We start from the raw sequence: 14,225 nt of genomic DNA, 5'->3' as shown, positions 1-14,225 counted from the left end.
CAAGATTAACAGGTATCATCTTCCCTTATAGGGAGGTAAACAGTTTGCCCTAATTGAGTAGCAAGTTTTTGTTTTTGTTTTTTCCCCCCTGTTTACCTTTTTATGATTCTCTGGAGACCTGCATTTGAAGATCAAATTGTCTATTGAGTTCTGGTGTTTTGGTCAGGAAGCTCTGGAAATCCCTTATTTCGTTGAATGACTTTCTCCTTGCCTGAAATGTTATGCTGAACTTTGCTGGGTAGTTGATCCTTGGTTGAAGTCCCAACTCCTTTGCCTTACGGAATATTGGGTTCCAATTCTTTCGATCTTTTAATGTAGAAGCTGCAAGGTCCTGTGTGATCCTGACTGTATGTCCTTGATATTTGAATTGTTTCTTTCTGGCTGCTTGTAGTATTTTCTCCTTCACTTGATAGCTCTGGAATTTGGCAACGATATTTCTTGGGGTTTTGAGTTTGGGATCCCTTTTGGGAGGGGAATGGTGGATTCTTTCGATGACTATTTTGCCCTCTGGGTCTAGTACTTCTGGGCAGTTTTCCTTGATGATTTCCTGGAAGATATTGTCCAGACTCTTTTCTTCATCATGGGTTTCTGGCAGGCCAATAATTCTTAAATTTTCTCTCCTGGATCTATTTTCCAGGTCAGTTGTTTTTCCAATTAAATATTTTACATTTTCTTCTGTCTTTTCATTCTTTAGATTTTGTTTGACTGATTCTTGTTGCCTCATTGAGTCATTAGTTTCTACTTGCCCAATTCTAATCTTCATCGTATTGTTTTCTTCAGTTAACTTTTGCATCTCCTTTTCCATCTGACCAATTTTTCCCTTTAAGGAGCTATTTTCTCCATTTAATTTTTGTACTTCTTTTTCCAATCGACCAATTTTCCCAGTTAGGTTTTGTGTTTCCTTTTCCATTTGATCAATTTTCCCAATTAGGTTTTGGGTTTCCTTTTCCGTTTGATTAACTCTTCCTTTTAGGGAATTATTCTCTCCAGTTAATTTTTGAACTTCCTTTTCCATTTGTTCAATTTTCCTTTTCAGAGTGATGTTCTCATCAGTGAATTCTTTTTTTATAATTTTAAAATCATTGGCCAGTTTTTCTTTTATTTCCTTCTTCAGCTGTTCCAGGTAATCTAGTTGAGCTTGCGAGAAATTCATAGTGCCTTCTGAGGTTTCAGATGGAAGTACAGTCTCAGCTCTGACCTCTTTGGTGTTTGTGTTTTGGTCCTTATCCCCATAGAAAGATTCTATGGTTTTTTCACTTTTCGTCTGCTTTTTCCGATTCATGTTGTTGGCTGAGTGTTGTAGCTTCTGGTTCTTTCAGTCAGAAGGTACAGATCTTTGTGTTGAGCTGATGTGTGTCGAGGCTAAAAGCAGGTTTTTGTTTTTTGTTTCCCAGATCAACCCTGGGGTTAGCTTGTTAGGTGTGTGGGAGGGGTGGTCTGGTCTCAGGAGATCTCCTCAGCTGACCTGAGGCAAAGGCAAGGTCAGGGGATGGTGATCCCAGCTTCCCTATTGTCTTCCCTTTTCCCCTGAAGGGCTGGGGCACGCCTAGATGCTAATGCGTGTTCCCACCCCTCCTGGGGCTCGTCTCCCTGCGCTGAGGCTTGCCTGGGTCTCAGTGCGAATTTTCTCTGCCCTGGGTCCTCTGTCCTTCCGGATTGCCTCCGCCACAGTAGGAAGAATCCCCCTTTGCTATTTTTCTAGCCTCTGGTGTTATGAGACTATTTGCCCCCTTCTGCTGTTCCCGCTGATCCAGGATTTATCTGGGGAAATATTTTATGGTTCTTTCACGGTCATCAGGGGGGAGGAGAGAGCATTTACTGATCACTCCGCCATCCTGGCTCCCGGAAGTTCAAGTAGGTGACTTACCGAAGTTTAGTCTTCAGGCTGAAGGTTTCAAGGGCTGCTGCGCTGATATCTGGCTCTCAGCGGCTCTCACCGGCTCGGTTTGGCTTGTCTCCTGCTCTGCTGGTTTCGCCCGCCACTCTCGGGCTTCTCAGGTCCCTTCTGCCCTGCTGTGCTGACCGCGCTGCGCTGTGCGCTGGGGCTCACCCCCGCGGAACAGATCCTTCCCGTGGACCTTCCAGTCTAACCTGGGCTCCGAATCTGTCAAAGTCTGTCACCCACTGGATTCCACACCTCCAAAGTTTGGTCAGATACTCCTTTCAGAGATATCCAGAGGAGTTTGTCCAGGAGCTTAGGTGAGTCGTTGCTTTCACTCCGCCATCTTGGCTCGGCCCCTCCCCCCCTCCCGATCTGTAAAAGGAAGGAGCTTGGAAGACTTTAGTGCAGCATAAATGTGGGTGATTAGGGACCGGCGGGCCACCAGCTCCTTGTGGATTTTTTCTGAGACAGTCCAGTCGTCCCTTTGGTAGGTCAGCCTTGTGGAAGAAACCGATGATGGCCTACAGGAAAACACAGCAACCACTTAAGAGCAGCACTAGGGTAGGAGGGCATTTAAAGCCCAAAGGTAGCTTGTGGGCCATCACTCTAGGGGCATGAGGGACAGGTGGGGCAGTGATTCTAAGGAGCGTGGGTCTGAGTAATGACTGGAGATCCACGTCTCCTCACCACTTTGGGAAGGCTTCCTCTATAGGAGCTATGGGGGAGGGATGGGAGGGGCCTGGACAGAGCCCCACAAGACGAGGGGCCCTCCTGGAAGGCGCTCCTCGACTTTTGGTTTCTGCTGCCTTTCACAGTGCTCTGCGCACTTAGCGAGTACTTTGCGTTTCCAAGCAGATTTCCCCTCCTCCCCATCCCAGTCCTGGACCCTAGTCCCGGTCCTCTACTGCTCAGTACTTTTTGTCTGCTCCTGCCTCAGTGCCTTTACCCATCTCCCTTGCCTCTGCCCTCCCACCTGAGCCTTGCTGTTGTGGTTTTGGAAGTCTCTTCTATAGACATTTTCCAATATTGTAATGGAAGTACAGGGCAGGGCTGAGCTCCCTGGGGCTGCGCTGTGACACCTCTGTCTAGCTCCCACCCCAGCCTGCCCAGTAGCTGTCCTGAAGATGGTGCCTCAGGGCTGCACCAGCACGGTCCCCTGTTCCGTGAGTCATTGCCTGCTCAGAGCAGAGACCTCTCCCCAGTCCCAGGTCCCTACTTTCACCCATCAGAGAGGACCCTACTCAGTATATAAGACATTTAACAACAGTAGAGCAAAGAAAAGGACATGAAGAATCCCCTTCACACATACCTGCTCCCCAGGGCAACTGCAGCCCCAGGAGGGAGAGCTGGAAGGGATGGATCTCCTTTTTCTGTAGCTGAGGAGGGGTGACATGTTGTGGTAAATGACTCGTATGGGATTTGAATCCAGGTCCACTCTCTACTTTCAGTCTTTCCCCCACTATACTGCAGTTCCCTCTGAGAATAGTCCAAGAGAACTGGTAGCCAGAAAACAGATGGAGGGTGACCCAAGGGCTGAAGCGCATTAGCTGCTACCTCCTCATAGGGTCCCTTCTCTGGCTGGCTCGGCCAGTCCCAACTGGAAGCCTTCTTTCAGTTGTTGCCTCCAGCGTACATGTGTGTATGTTGTTGGGACACAGCATTTGCACCTTTAGGGTCACCTGTGAGCTTCCCTGGAGCAGGGAATGTTTGGTTATTTATAGTCTGCCCTTTTCTGGCATCCCCAGACATCTTCTTAGCACATGACCTGCACACAGTAGGTGCCTGAGAAATGCTTGGCGACTTTATTGAACTTGTGGACTAGCCCCAGTGGTAATGCATTTACACACATGCCTGTGTATCACCCCATATACACACCTACATGTATTAATACCCCATACATACATGTATGTATATGACACGTATGTAATACCCCACACAAACACATATAGATGTGTTACTCCAAACACACGTATATAAATGCACATACGTACACCATATATAAAAATATAATACCTCTGGTGCTAACCAACATATCATGTTCTATCTATATATAATGTGCATATATTGCAAAATTATATATCATAGCAAAATTCTACATTTACATATATGATAACCACAAGATACACACACGCGTCTTGTCTTGTACGCTGTAACGTACTAGACAATCATCGGCCCCTCACTGTCAATCCCTAGGGCCTGTAGGGGCAGAGTGTGGTGCCATATGGGTACGCAGATGCCTGCCTGGAGCCCCTAGGCCAGGACCGATGTGTCCATGGAAGCCCCGCCTGGCAGGTGATCTGGGCGCTGGGGCTGCTGTCTCTGCTGGACTCTGGCTCCACGCTAATTAAACACTTGACATGATCTCTTCTTTTCACTTAATATCTGTAATATGTTTTTAGGTTGGGTCAACATTTGGGTGTTTGCTGAAAGCGTCTTTCTAGTGGCTGTCGGGAGCAATGTGACCCAGCAGATGGCGCTGCTGGACAGCATTGCAGGAGCCCAGGACTCCTTGGAGGGGAGCAGGGCATCAGGCATCAATGTTTGTAAATGTGGGAGGGCTCCCTCTCCAGAGCCCCCCTAACTCTCAGAGCCTTCCTTCCTCCTAATAGGTGGTCCATGAGGATGGCCTTTGGTTCACCTCTCAGAGTGTGAGCGTCCCCAGGGGACCCCACCCCTCTCTGGGGGTAGGAGGGTAGGGGGATCTGCTCATCTACCACTTTTTCCTTTTGATAGAGCATGATAGAAGCTTTGAGAAAGAGAAGGCACAGTCTGTTCTTGTTCCATCACCTGGACCACCCTCCTAGCCTGCTAGCATTTTCTCTTCCTTTGTACCAATAAAGCACGCTATCTTTTAGGTTGCCATCCTGGATGTTTCGGGGCTCTGTGTAGTGCTTAGTGGCAGAGAAAGAACAAGGACACCTCAGGAGAATTGGCATCTACCAGAAGGGGACCATTGTTCTCCCAGAGGGCAAAAGCCACTTGGGGTGGGAGCCCCTTCCATGGCCAACCCAAGGTCAGCAAGCTAAGGGATCAGGCTGTAGCCTTGTTTTGGTATGACCTGGCCTTCCAGCTAAGAAGGGTTTGCACATTTCAAAATCCTATTAAACTTTATTTTAAATTGTAAAGACCATTTTTAGGTTGGGAGTGACTCAAAACAAACAGCAGGATTTGACCTTAGGCTGCAGCTGGCTGACCCCTGAGCAAGCCCAGGACACCCCAGACACAGCTTTGGCCACAGAGTTGGGTCCTGCTGCAACAGGATGATGAGATTTGAGTGAGAATGGACTGGGTTGGTCATTTGATCTGTAGAGGCAACAAGACCAAGGCCCAGAGGTGGGCAAAAGCAGCTTTTCTGACTCTAGATACAGTGTTCTGTCTGAGAGGCATTCATGATGACCACAGGATCCTGACCAAACCCTCATTTTATAGAGGAGACTTGGGCCCACAAAGGGTCCCACAGGGAGTGACAGAGTCAAGATGGGAAGCCTGGTCCCCAGTGGACCACAGCAGCCTCAGGCTGTTGCTTGGTGATGTAGGACCAAATCTCAGTCTGAAAGGGGCTGTGCCTAGGTCACCAGTTGGCAGCCTTGTTCCCTCTTAGGCTGCTGCTCCCACAGCTGTATGGACTGGCCTTTGCCCCAGGACAGCGGAGGCTCTGTTGGTCTACCCAGAGGGATTGGGGGCCATGATGACATCCTTCTGTTCCCAAGGGACACTTTTTTCTGGTCTGAGGCAGGACAGGACAGCTGTCACTCTGAGTCAGCCTCAGCTGTGGCTTCCTGAAGGTCATGGATGTAAGACCTGGGGGGCTCAGGCTTTTCCTTTGACTGAGGCCCACAGAAGGGCATTCACTTATTGGGCCTGGCACCCAGGAGGTGCTTAATAAATGTTTACTGACTGACTGACTGATGGTGAGTGGTTGAGCCAAGGGCCCTGTGAGTTCTTTCTGTTGTGTCAGATCTGAGGTCCTAGGAGCAGAGGCATGGTGGGGTGGTGACTGTTCTGAACTGTAAAGAGAGCATCGACTTCCGGCCCAAGCCATGGGCCTCCAAGGGTGGAGCTGTTTCTAAGTGAGAGGGCAGCTGGCAGCTGCCCTAGCTCTGAGCTCCCCTTACAGAGGAGCATCAAGGAAGCATCTTGTGGGCGCTGCCTGATCTGGCAGACGAAAGTGAAGATGCCCCTTGGCCAGCACCTTTGACAGGTGATGCCGCTGGGTGAGCGGGCTTCTCTTGTTTTTGTTCCCGTGTTCTCCAGAACGTGGCTTGGTGACTTCCAGAGGTGGGACCCTGCCTCCCCTGCCCCCAGACTACTTTGTTCCCTTCTTTGGGTAAGTTTTGCCCTCCCACCTGTGAGCTTCGCCTTTACATATTTATATATTCTGTGTGTTCACTCACCTCTTGATTTGCTTCCTGTGAGTGATAGGACCCTTCCAAGAGTTGGGGATGCTGTTGGCCTGCCCCCTCTCCCCCAACAGCTCTGTGAGGATCATCATCCCCACTTTATAGGTGGAGATACTGAGACTAAGTCAGTGGCCAGTGGTCATACAGCTATGGAATGTAGGAGGCAAGGTTTGAACCCAGACCCTGAGACTCCAAGTCCAAGACCTTTCCACTCCTGCAGAGCTGCCTCTTCTCTCAGGGTGCATCCTTCTATCCTTTATCTTGCGATAAGAGCATCAAACCGTGGGGGACTGAGAGAGACTTTCTTTCTGGACTACAGGGTGTAGCACATGATTGGCCAGAACAGCCTCATTCCCATTAGAACAAAGACTGAGAAAAGAAATGGCTGGGGTTCTCCGCTGGCCCAGGGCCTGTCTGGCCTATGGTTGGCAAGGGTCAGTGCCCTGGATGGACTGGGGCAGTGGCTTCAGTGCCACAGTCCCTAGGCCTGGAAGTCAGAGGGTAGAATGATGGCCCTGTTGGTTGGGCCAGCCCTGCTCTTCCTGGGGGGCAGCCAGAGGTCCTGGAGCTAAGCCCGGAGGGCAGCCAGGGTTCCCAGATGTGGAGAGGAGAGGGGTGCTGCAGGCATGAAGGCAGGAGATGCTCTGTTTGGGAACCAGTAAAAAGGCCAGTCTGGCAGAAAGGTCTGGTGTGTGAGGAGGAATATTGGGGTGTGAGTCCAGTAAGATGGGCAGAGATGCATTGTGGAGACTGTCAATGCCAGGAGAGGAGCACTGGAACATCTTTGGAAGGGGCAGGGCTGCCTCAGGCAGAGCTGTGCTCTAGAGATAGCTGGACGGGGCCGGGGTCAGGAAGTCAGCAACAGGATCCTGGCAAGACAGTCCAGGGGGAGTGGCCCAAGGCCTGAATTAGGCTAGAGGAGGGCAGCGGAGGCCAATCTGGCCAATGTCATCACCTGCTCAGGGCACTGGGAGTGTGAAGAAGAGGGTAGAATCCAGAGCATTCCTGAGTCAGCCAACCTGGGGGGCAGGAGGGATGATGCACCCTCTGCAGAAACAAGGACCTTTGGAGGAGCTTGGCAGTTCCATCTGGGGAGGCGCAAGGGTTCAGTGTTAGCTGACAGTGTTGAGCTGGCCATCCATAGTGTCAGGTCTGTGAAGGGAGGAATGGGAGCCCAGAGCATCAGTAGTCTGGGAGAACAGATGGGGCAGAGGGCCTGGAGGTCATGAGGAGGATACAGAGGAGTGTGGGAGGGCTAATATGGAAATGATAGACAGTATTTTGGACCATAGAAGGGGAGCAGGATTGGGTGATGGGAATGGAGAAGGCCCCAGGGCCAGGGTTTAGGGCAATATGGTTCTGAGCCGGACTTTGTCAGCGGGACCTGGAGGGCTGGCATTGGTCTAGATAGAAGTCCGGTAGTGGGCCAGCCCAGCTGCTAGGTGACTCCTGGGAATCTGCTCGAGGCTACTCCTCCTCCTGCCTGGCCCAAAGCTGCTTGGCCTTTCTCCAAAGGCCTCTTTGCTGCTTCTAATGGGAGGAAAGGGTGGGAAAGCCATTCTGCAGATGGTGTCACTTGAGCTAAGTCTAGAGGGAAGCTGAGAAGACCTGGAGAGAGGGATGAAAGAGAGGATGAAAGGCCAGGAGGCCAATGTAACTGGTCACAGTGTGTGTGTGTGTGTGTGTGTGTGTGTGTGTGTGTGTGTGTGCAGTCCAGTGTCCAAAGGCTGGAGGGCTTGGAAGGACACAACAGAGGGAGATCTATCTGATGCTGAGGATGATTGAGCCCTTGGGACGATCACCTTGGCTGCCCGAATCAAGGATTCAAAGTCAATCATCAGAGGGGGAACTGTGCAAGCAGAGGACAAGCTCTGGCAGCCGAGTGCATTGAGGCTACCACCTGGAAGCTCAGAGGAGGGAGGGTCTGCCAGAGAAGGAACAATCTCCTCTCAAGGTGGTGAATTTCAGGACCATTTCTGAACAGAGTGATTTCCATTTGGAGTGGAAAGACCTTTGAAACACAGTGCTAGGTCACCTTTAGAAAAAGTTTGCACCAGGACATGGTAGATAATTTGTGTATAAAGTACTTACTTTAAGAAGTTAAAAACTCTGAAGGGGGTTTTCTTTTTTTGTTAAGAAGGAATGCTTTTTATGATCTTTTTTCAAGAGAACATTCTGAAAACCTTCTAATTACAAATTGGTGACTTTAAGGGCATAGGCAAAAATAAAATAATTGAATGCTAGGAATGTCAGAGGCTGAATGACACCTGATTATTTGTGACCTTCTCTCAGAATTATACACTTATTAACTTGCAAATAGGTGGCAGTTGGAGGTTGAAACTTGATGTACACGGTGGTCAAATCGGAGCAGAGAGGTGGAAAATGTTCCTTCAGATGGTAAAACCCAACAGTGCTGGGTTTGGTCTTGAAGGAAGTCATGCTGGGGGCAGGAAGTCTTGGCTGTTCTGCAGGGAGGGACTTGCTGTTCGGACTCCATGACTGTTCAGTTCTTAGTGTTCTCTTACCAGATCTGGATGGGGGTAGGGCAGGGCTGAGGAGAAGAGGAGTGAGCAGGGGCCCTCAGATGTGGTGGAAGGAGTGACTAGGCCCTGGCCCCTCCTTAGTAGGAGACTCAACTATATTAACATGCAGTGAAAGGAGCTGATGCCCCATTAGGTGTAATCTCTAGTTCACGGCGCACACATTTACCATAATTAGGGAGCGTTTGACTTGTCATGCTGAAAGATTCTTAAATTACTCTGACTTTCAATAAAGAAAAAAAATATGGCATTTATTATGTTGGGAAGATTTACTGGGCTCTGGATGGAATCATTTAATAAGGAAAAGCATCTTTTTAGATTGTGACTTAAAGACCAGAATGCCATAAAGACTGCTGGCATGTTTATGTGAGGCAAAGACAATGCCACAGACTTCAGATTAAATCTGATGCTGACAGAGGTGGAGCCATCACGAAGAAGTGGACATTACCTGCCTGGGCACCTCTGTTGGGTCTTCTTGCCTGGAACGCCAACCTTTCCCTCTTCCAAGGGTTGGTTTATTTTGTCCCCTCTGAAAATGTTTTTTAAGAAGAAAACCAAATTAAGTGATATGCTCCAGGCTCATACTTTTGCAGTAGATCTATCCTTTTTTTTTTTTAAATATCTGTTTAAGTTAACTATGTTCTAATCAACCCAGCATCCCTGAATCAGAGAAGGGAGGGCTACTTAGCTTTTGGCTAAGGAGACTGGGGGTAGGGTGAGTGGGTGAGGGAGCTCTCTCTCTCTGTTTCTTCTCATTCTTTGTGACTCGTGTCTATATTTTCCCATTTATCCCCAGGGAAGATCTGTCCAGTGCCTCCTTTGGGTAGAGGAATAAGGTTCTGTGGAGGCTGCTTGCTGGTCAGCAGTATGCTTCCTGGAATTCAATGGATGATGGACCAGTTCTTAGCAATAAGTCAGTCATCTCTGTCCTGCAGTAGAAGGCATAAAAGTCTTTTAATTGCCCTACGTTGGATTTACCCAAGCAAGTACAATTTCCTATTACATGTTAAATGAACCAGGATTGAGGAAATAACCATTTTTAAAAATTGGATTGATAATAAGATTTTTGTATATTTTAAACTAAAACACTTGTTTTATATAATCAATGGATTCCTGAAAAGTTGTAAGTCACTGATTATTGTTTGGGGGTAAAACCAATCACATGATAAATATCCCCCCTCCCCAATCAATCCCTGTGATTCCCTCTCACTCAGAGGACTGAAGGAGACTTCTCTCTTTGGCCCCTCACATCCGGAGCCCATCACAGCCTACCTCTGCTTACCTGGCAGGCTTTGTTCCACATCCCTCAGTTCCCCACTCACTATAGACCAGCTAAGCTGGCTTTCTCATCTGTCTATCCACACAACACTCCATCCACTGTCTTCAAGGCTTGGACCTGTCGGCTCCTGGGCCCTGATGTTCTTCCTTCTCATCTCTGCCCCTTTCGATCCACTGGTCCCCTGCAGGCTCTGCTCAGGCTCTGCCTTCTTGATTCCTCAGCTCACAGGGTTCACCCCTCAGGGATCCTGTGTCCCTCTGTGCGTGGATATGCTGTTCAGTCTCCTCCAAGGCAAGGAAGCCCTGGCTTCACTTTTGTCCTGGACTGGCCCCTGACTAACATATATAGTAGGAGCTCACCATTGGATTGACAGCATATGCCATATTCTGCACCCCTGGCCCCCCACTCCCTGAAAAGGGGGGGGGGCTTTTTCAGCTCTTGTATAGGGTCAAGAGGCCATTCGTCGACAGCCTTTGTTCCATTTGTCATCCATCACTGTATGTGGTGTTTTTCTGGCTCTGCTTCTCTCTGTCCATCTCAGCCCTAATATTTTCCCCAGCCTTTTCCAAATTCATATTTGACCCTTCTCACAGAGCAGCACTATCCCTTGATCAGAACCTGTTTAGTCAAAGTCCACCCATGACAGGTGCTCCTCAGCAGTGGTCGACCCAGGGCTGCAGCTCTCTAAAAGAGGGCGTGGGTCCCTCACTGCAACTTGAAAGCCAACAGGACATCAGACATCTGAGTAAGGGGACAGTAAACCCCACCAGGGCTTGTGTGCAGCTGAGAACCATTTGCAGACCTGGCTAATGACCTTAGAAATGTACTAGAACTCCAGAGAGTAAGGAGGGAGTGGAGGAACCACTTTTGGAGTGCCAACTGAAGGAGTGAGGGACCTGTTTAAAGAGGATCAAGGGGAGGATGGTAAATAGTCAGCTGACTGCTGAGTACTTCCTGAGGGCCTGTGGGGTTAGGCTGGTGATTCTTTCTGTGGGCAGACCTGTGCCCATGTGACGGTAGTGCTAGTGGTTCAACCATTGACTAGAAATTCAGCTCAATTCAACCTGCATTAATTGGACTCACTGAGGATACCAATGAAGACAGCCCTTGTCTTCAGGGAGATTCTGCTCTAATGGGGGAAGATGCTACATGAAGGGGCTGAGGAAATGACCAAAAAGTGCTTGGGTAGCCTGAAAGCTTCCCTACTAGAGCCTCGGGGCCCAGGTGAAGAGACTAAGCTCCACTGGGAGCGTGTGCAAAGGAAAGGTCAGTTTGGGTAAAATATTTCTCATGAAGAAGAACATTATGAAATGTCTAGAAAGATAGGTATAGATGATCTTGAAGTAATTATTCTGATTAATTTTAAACCATGTAGTACTTCCATCACTTAGCACAATCTTGGCACAGAGTTGGAGCTTAATTCATACTTGATGATTGAGCAATAGAGATAATTTTGGTTCTTTATTCTTGCTTATTACCTTAATTCCTTATTTGATTATTTTGGTTAACATTTCTAATATATGTTAAATAATAATAATGATAGTGGGTATCCATTGCTTCCCTCCTGAGCTTGTTGGAGGTTTTCTCTGTTACAAATAGTGCTAACTCTCAATTTTATTGATATTGTATTTTTACCAATCATTTTAAAGAAAGGTCCTTTCATTTGTATGCTGGTGTAGGGTTTTAATGGAAAGAATGCTTTATTTTTATCAAATTTTGTCCATCTATTGATATAACCGTATTTTTGCTTTTATTATTAATAGATTATGATGCTCATTGTTTCCTTTATGTTGAAATACATATTTAAATCCAATATGATTGTAACGAATAATTTACATTGCTGCAGTCTTTGTCACTGTTTCCATTTGTATTTTACCATGAGTTCATGAGTAGTATGGAACTATAATTTTCTTTTTCTGCTTCATCCCTCTCTGATTTGAAAATCAGGCCTATGTTTGTCTGAGAAAGAGTTTGGTTGATTATCTTCCTTCTGTATTCTTAGAAACAAGTTATGCAGCATAGAGATTTTTTTGTTTTTTCAGTGTTTGATGGAAATCATTTGTAAATTTATCTGAATCTGGATTTTGTTTTCATGGTAGTTAATTTATGGTTTGCAAAGTTTCTCTTTTGGGGTTGATTTTGTTTAGGTTATCTAGTTCCCGTTTTGTAGATTTTAGTATTCTGTGTTGTTGTTCAGTTGTTTCCAAGTCCTTGTGACCCCATTTGGGATTTTCTTGACAAAGACACTGGAATGGTTTGCCATTTCCTTCTCTGACTCATTTTACAAATGAGGAAACTGAGGTAAACAGGGTTAAGTGACTTGCACAGGATCACTCAGCTAGTGTGAGTGTCTGAGGCTGAATTTGAACTCATGATGAGTCTTCCTGACTCCAGGCCAGGTGCTCTGTACACTATGACGCCACCTAGTGACCCCTTAGTATTCCATCCTTTGTAGATATCCATCCATTTGTTGCCATATAATTTAGTGTAGGAGTTTCTGATAATATTCTTTCTTTCCTCCCTATTTTTTATGAATCACCCTTTCAGTTTTGATTTTGCCAGTTGGTTTTGTCCTTGCCTATGTACTTAATTGCTATTATCAAATTATTTTTTGTCAGTTTGATTTGTCTTCGAATTTTCACAATCTCCTTTTCTGCATGTTTTACCATTATTAATTTGTTGGTATTCTAGGTATTAGACAAAGAGGAAGTGATGGAGTTGGTGTAGCCAACTTTGGAAGAGAAGACTTGGAAATAGGCGCAGTGGGGCATAGGGCAGGGAAAAGGCTGCTTGTGCAGGAGTGAGCCAGGTAAGAGTATGTTAACATGAATGTGTTATAAGCCTCATGACATGACTGTGGGGAAAGGGGCAAGGGGGGATTGAGGTGAGGTGCTCAGAGGAGTTGGCTGGTAGGTGTTCATCCAGGGTTTGGATTGGGTAAGGGGAAGGTGATAGACCAAGGGAGTGCAGGATTCAAGGGCAAAGGATAACCTTTCTCATTGCCTTGGTTAATGATGAGGCTAAGATTGTCAGGGGAGAAAGCATGTCTAGGGCACATGTTCTGAACTGGGACTGTGAGGAGGTGTGGTGAATCTGGAGATCATGATGACGATGAAGACTAAATCTCAGACTTCTCCTGCCCATTCTCTGTTCTTCTCTTGCTTCACAGCCCTCTGACCTGGAGGTCCTCCAATTGCCCACCCTTCTAATGCCCTTGTACTTTGACCTTGGGTCAGTGATGGGGCCCAGGGGCAGAGGCTTCTCCTGGGAGAGCATTCCACCCCAGAAAAACTACAGCTTTGCCAAGCAAAGAGGTGGCCCAAATCCCCAGCTGGCCATCTCCCCATGGTGGGGAGAAAGGATATTCAGGGGAATGTTGTAAGAGTGGATAACAATCAGGCTGGCCTTGTGACCCTGGAAGGGGGAAGTGAAAAGGGAGCAGAAGCAGAAGGTTTAGACTAATGTGGCAAAAAGTCTGGGAAGGTCATGATCTGGGACAACAATATCCACAGATGCCTGATGACATCCCTTTGGAGACCAGAGGAATTTCTGTCTGGATCCAGTCTGCATAGATGGATCTACTGCCTCAAGGCCAAAGGAGGTCCAGTCACCAGACCAGATGGACAAGGGGCCACTCTCTCACCTGGTGGAGGCTTGGAGACTCTCCAGCTGAGATGGAGACTGACTGATGGCTTAGAATGGCACATGGTAGCCAAAGTCAGTGTATTCAAAGGAGATGTTTGGGAATTGGAGCCTATTTGGAACTAGTCTACCAGTTGTGGGGAGGGTAGAAGACCATCTTACTGTGGTGCAGCACCACCTCCCCCGCTCCTCCCCACATTCAAGTGGGTGTTAGTTATAATCAGTTATTACTACTTCCTATGGTCTTCTAAGTTGTGCCAATATCCATCCCCACTCCACCAAAGCAGTCTTGTTACTTCAGACTGGGAAACAATGGTCTGATACTTTGCCAGAAAACAGCAATCTCTCTTTTTGGTGTTTTTTAGTAGGTGGCAATATTGTTTGGCTTAAAATCCAAGGTGGTCTACTTTGGTGAAGGGATAGGCTTTGGGAGAGTTCTGCCCTCTCAGTTTTAGTGGTGTGAGAGGTGGGGGAGGTACTGG

The 14,225-nt window shown here is 47.5% G+C and overlaps 1 protein-coding gene across 6 annotated transcripts in view; it reads left to right on the top strand.

Annotated features, from left to right (window-relative positions):
* ADARB1 (adenosine deaminase RNA specific B1) overlaps positions 1 to 14,225 on the top strand; it is a 186,968-nt gene that overhangs the window by 81,686 nt on the left and 91,057 nt on the right. Inside the window, exon 4 of one of the 6 annotated variants that reach the window (XM_072640834.1) lies at positions 12,793 to 12,910. The exons of 3 other annotated variants lie outside the window; for them this stretch is intronic. The gene's annotated coding sequence lies outside the window, so the exon portion shown is untranslated. Of the gene's footprint in view, positions 1 to 1,998; positions 2,200 to 6,136; positions 6,210 to 12,792; positions 12,911 to 14,225 lie in introns of all 6 variants that reach the window. 2 more of the 6 variants (XM_072640835.1, XM_072640836.1) reach the window with 2 other exon arrangements.

This window comes from Notamacropus eugenii, chromosome 2 (genome assembly GCF_028372415.1).
Source record: "Notamacropus eugenii isolate mMacEug1 chromosome 2, mMacEug1.pri_v2, whole genome shotgun sequence".
NCBI lineage: Eukaryota > Metazoa > Chordata > Mammalia > Diprotodontia > Macropodidae > Notamacropus > Notamacropus eugenii.
The sequence above is the reverse complement of the archived record's forward strand: the minus strand, read 5'-3'. Positions and strand labels throughout refer to the sequence as shown.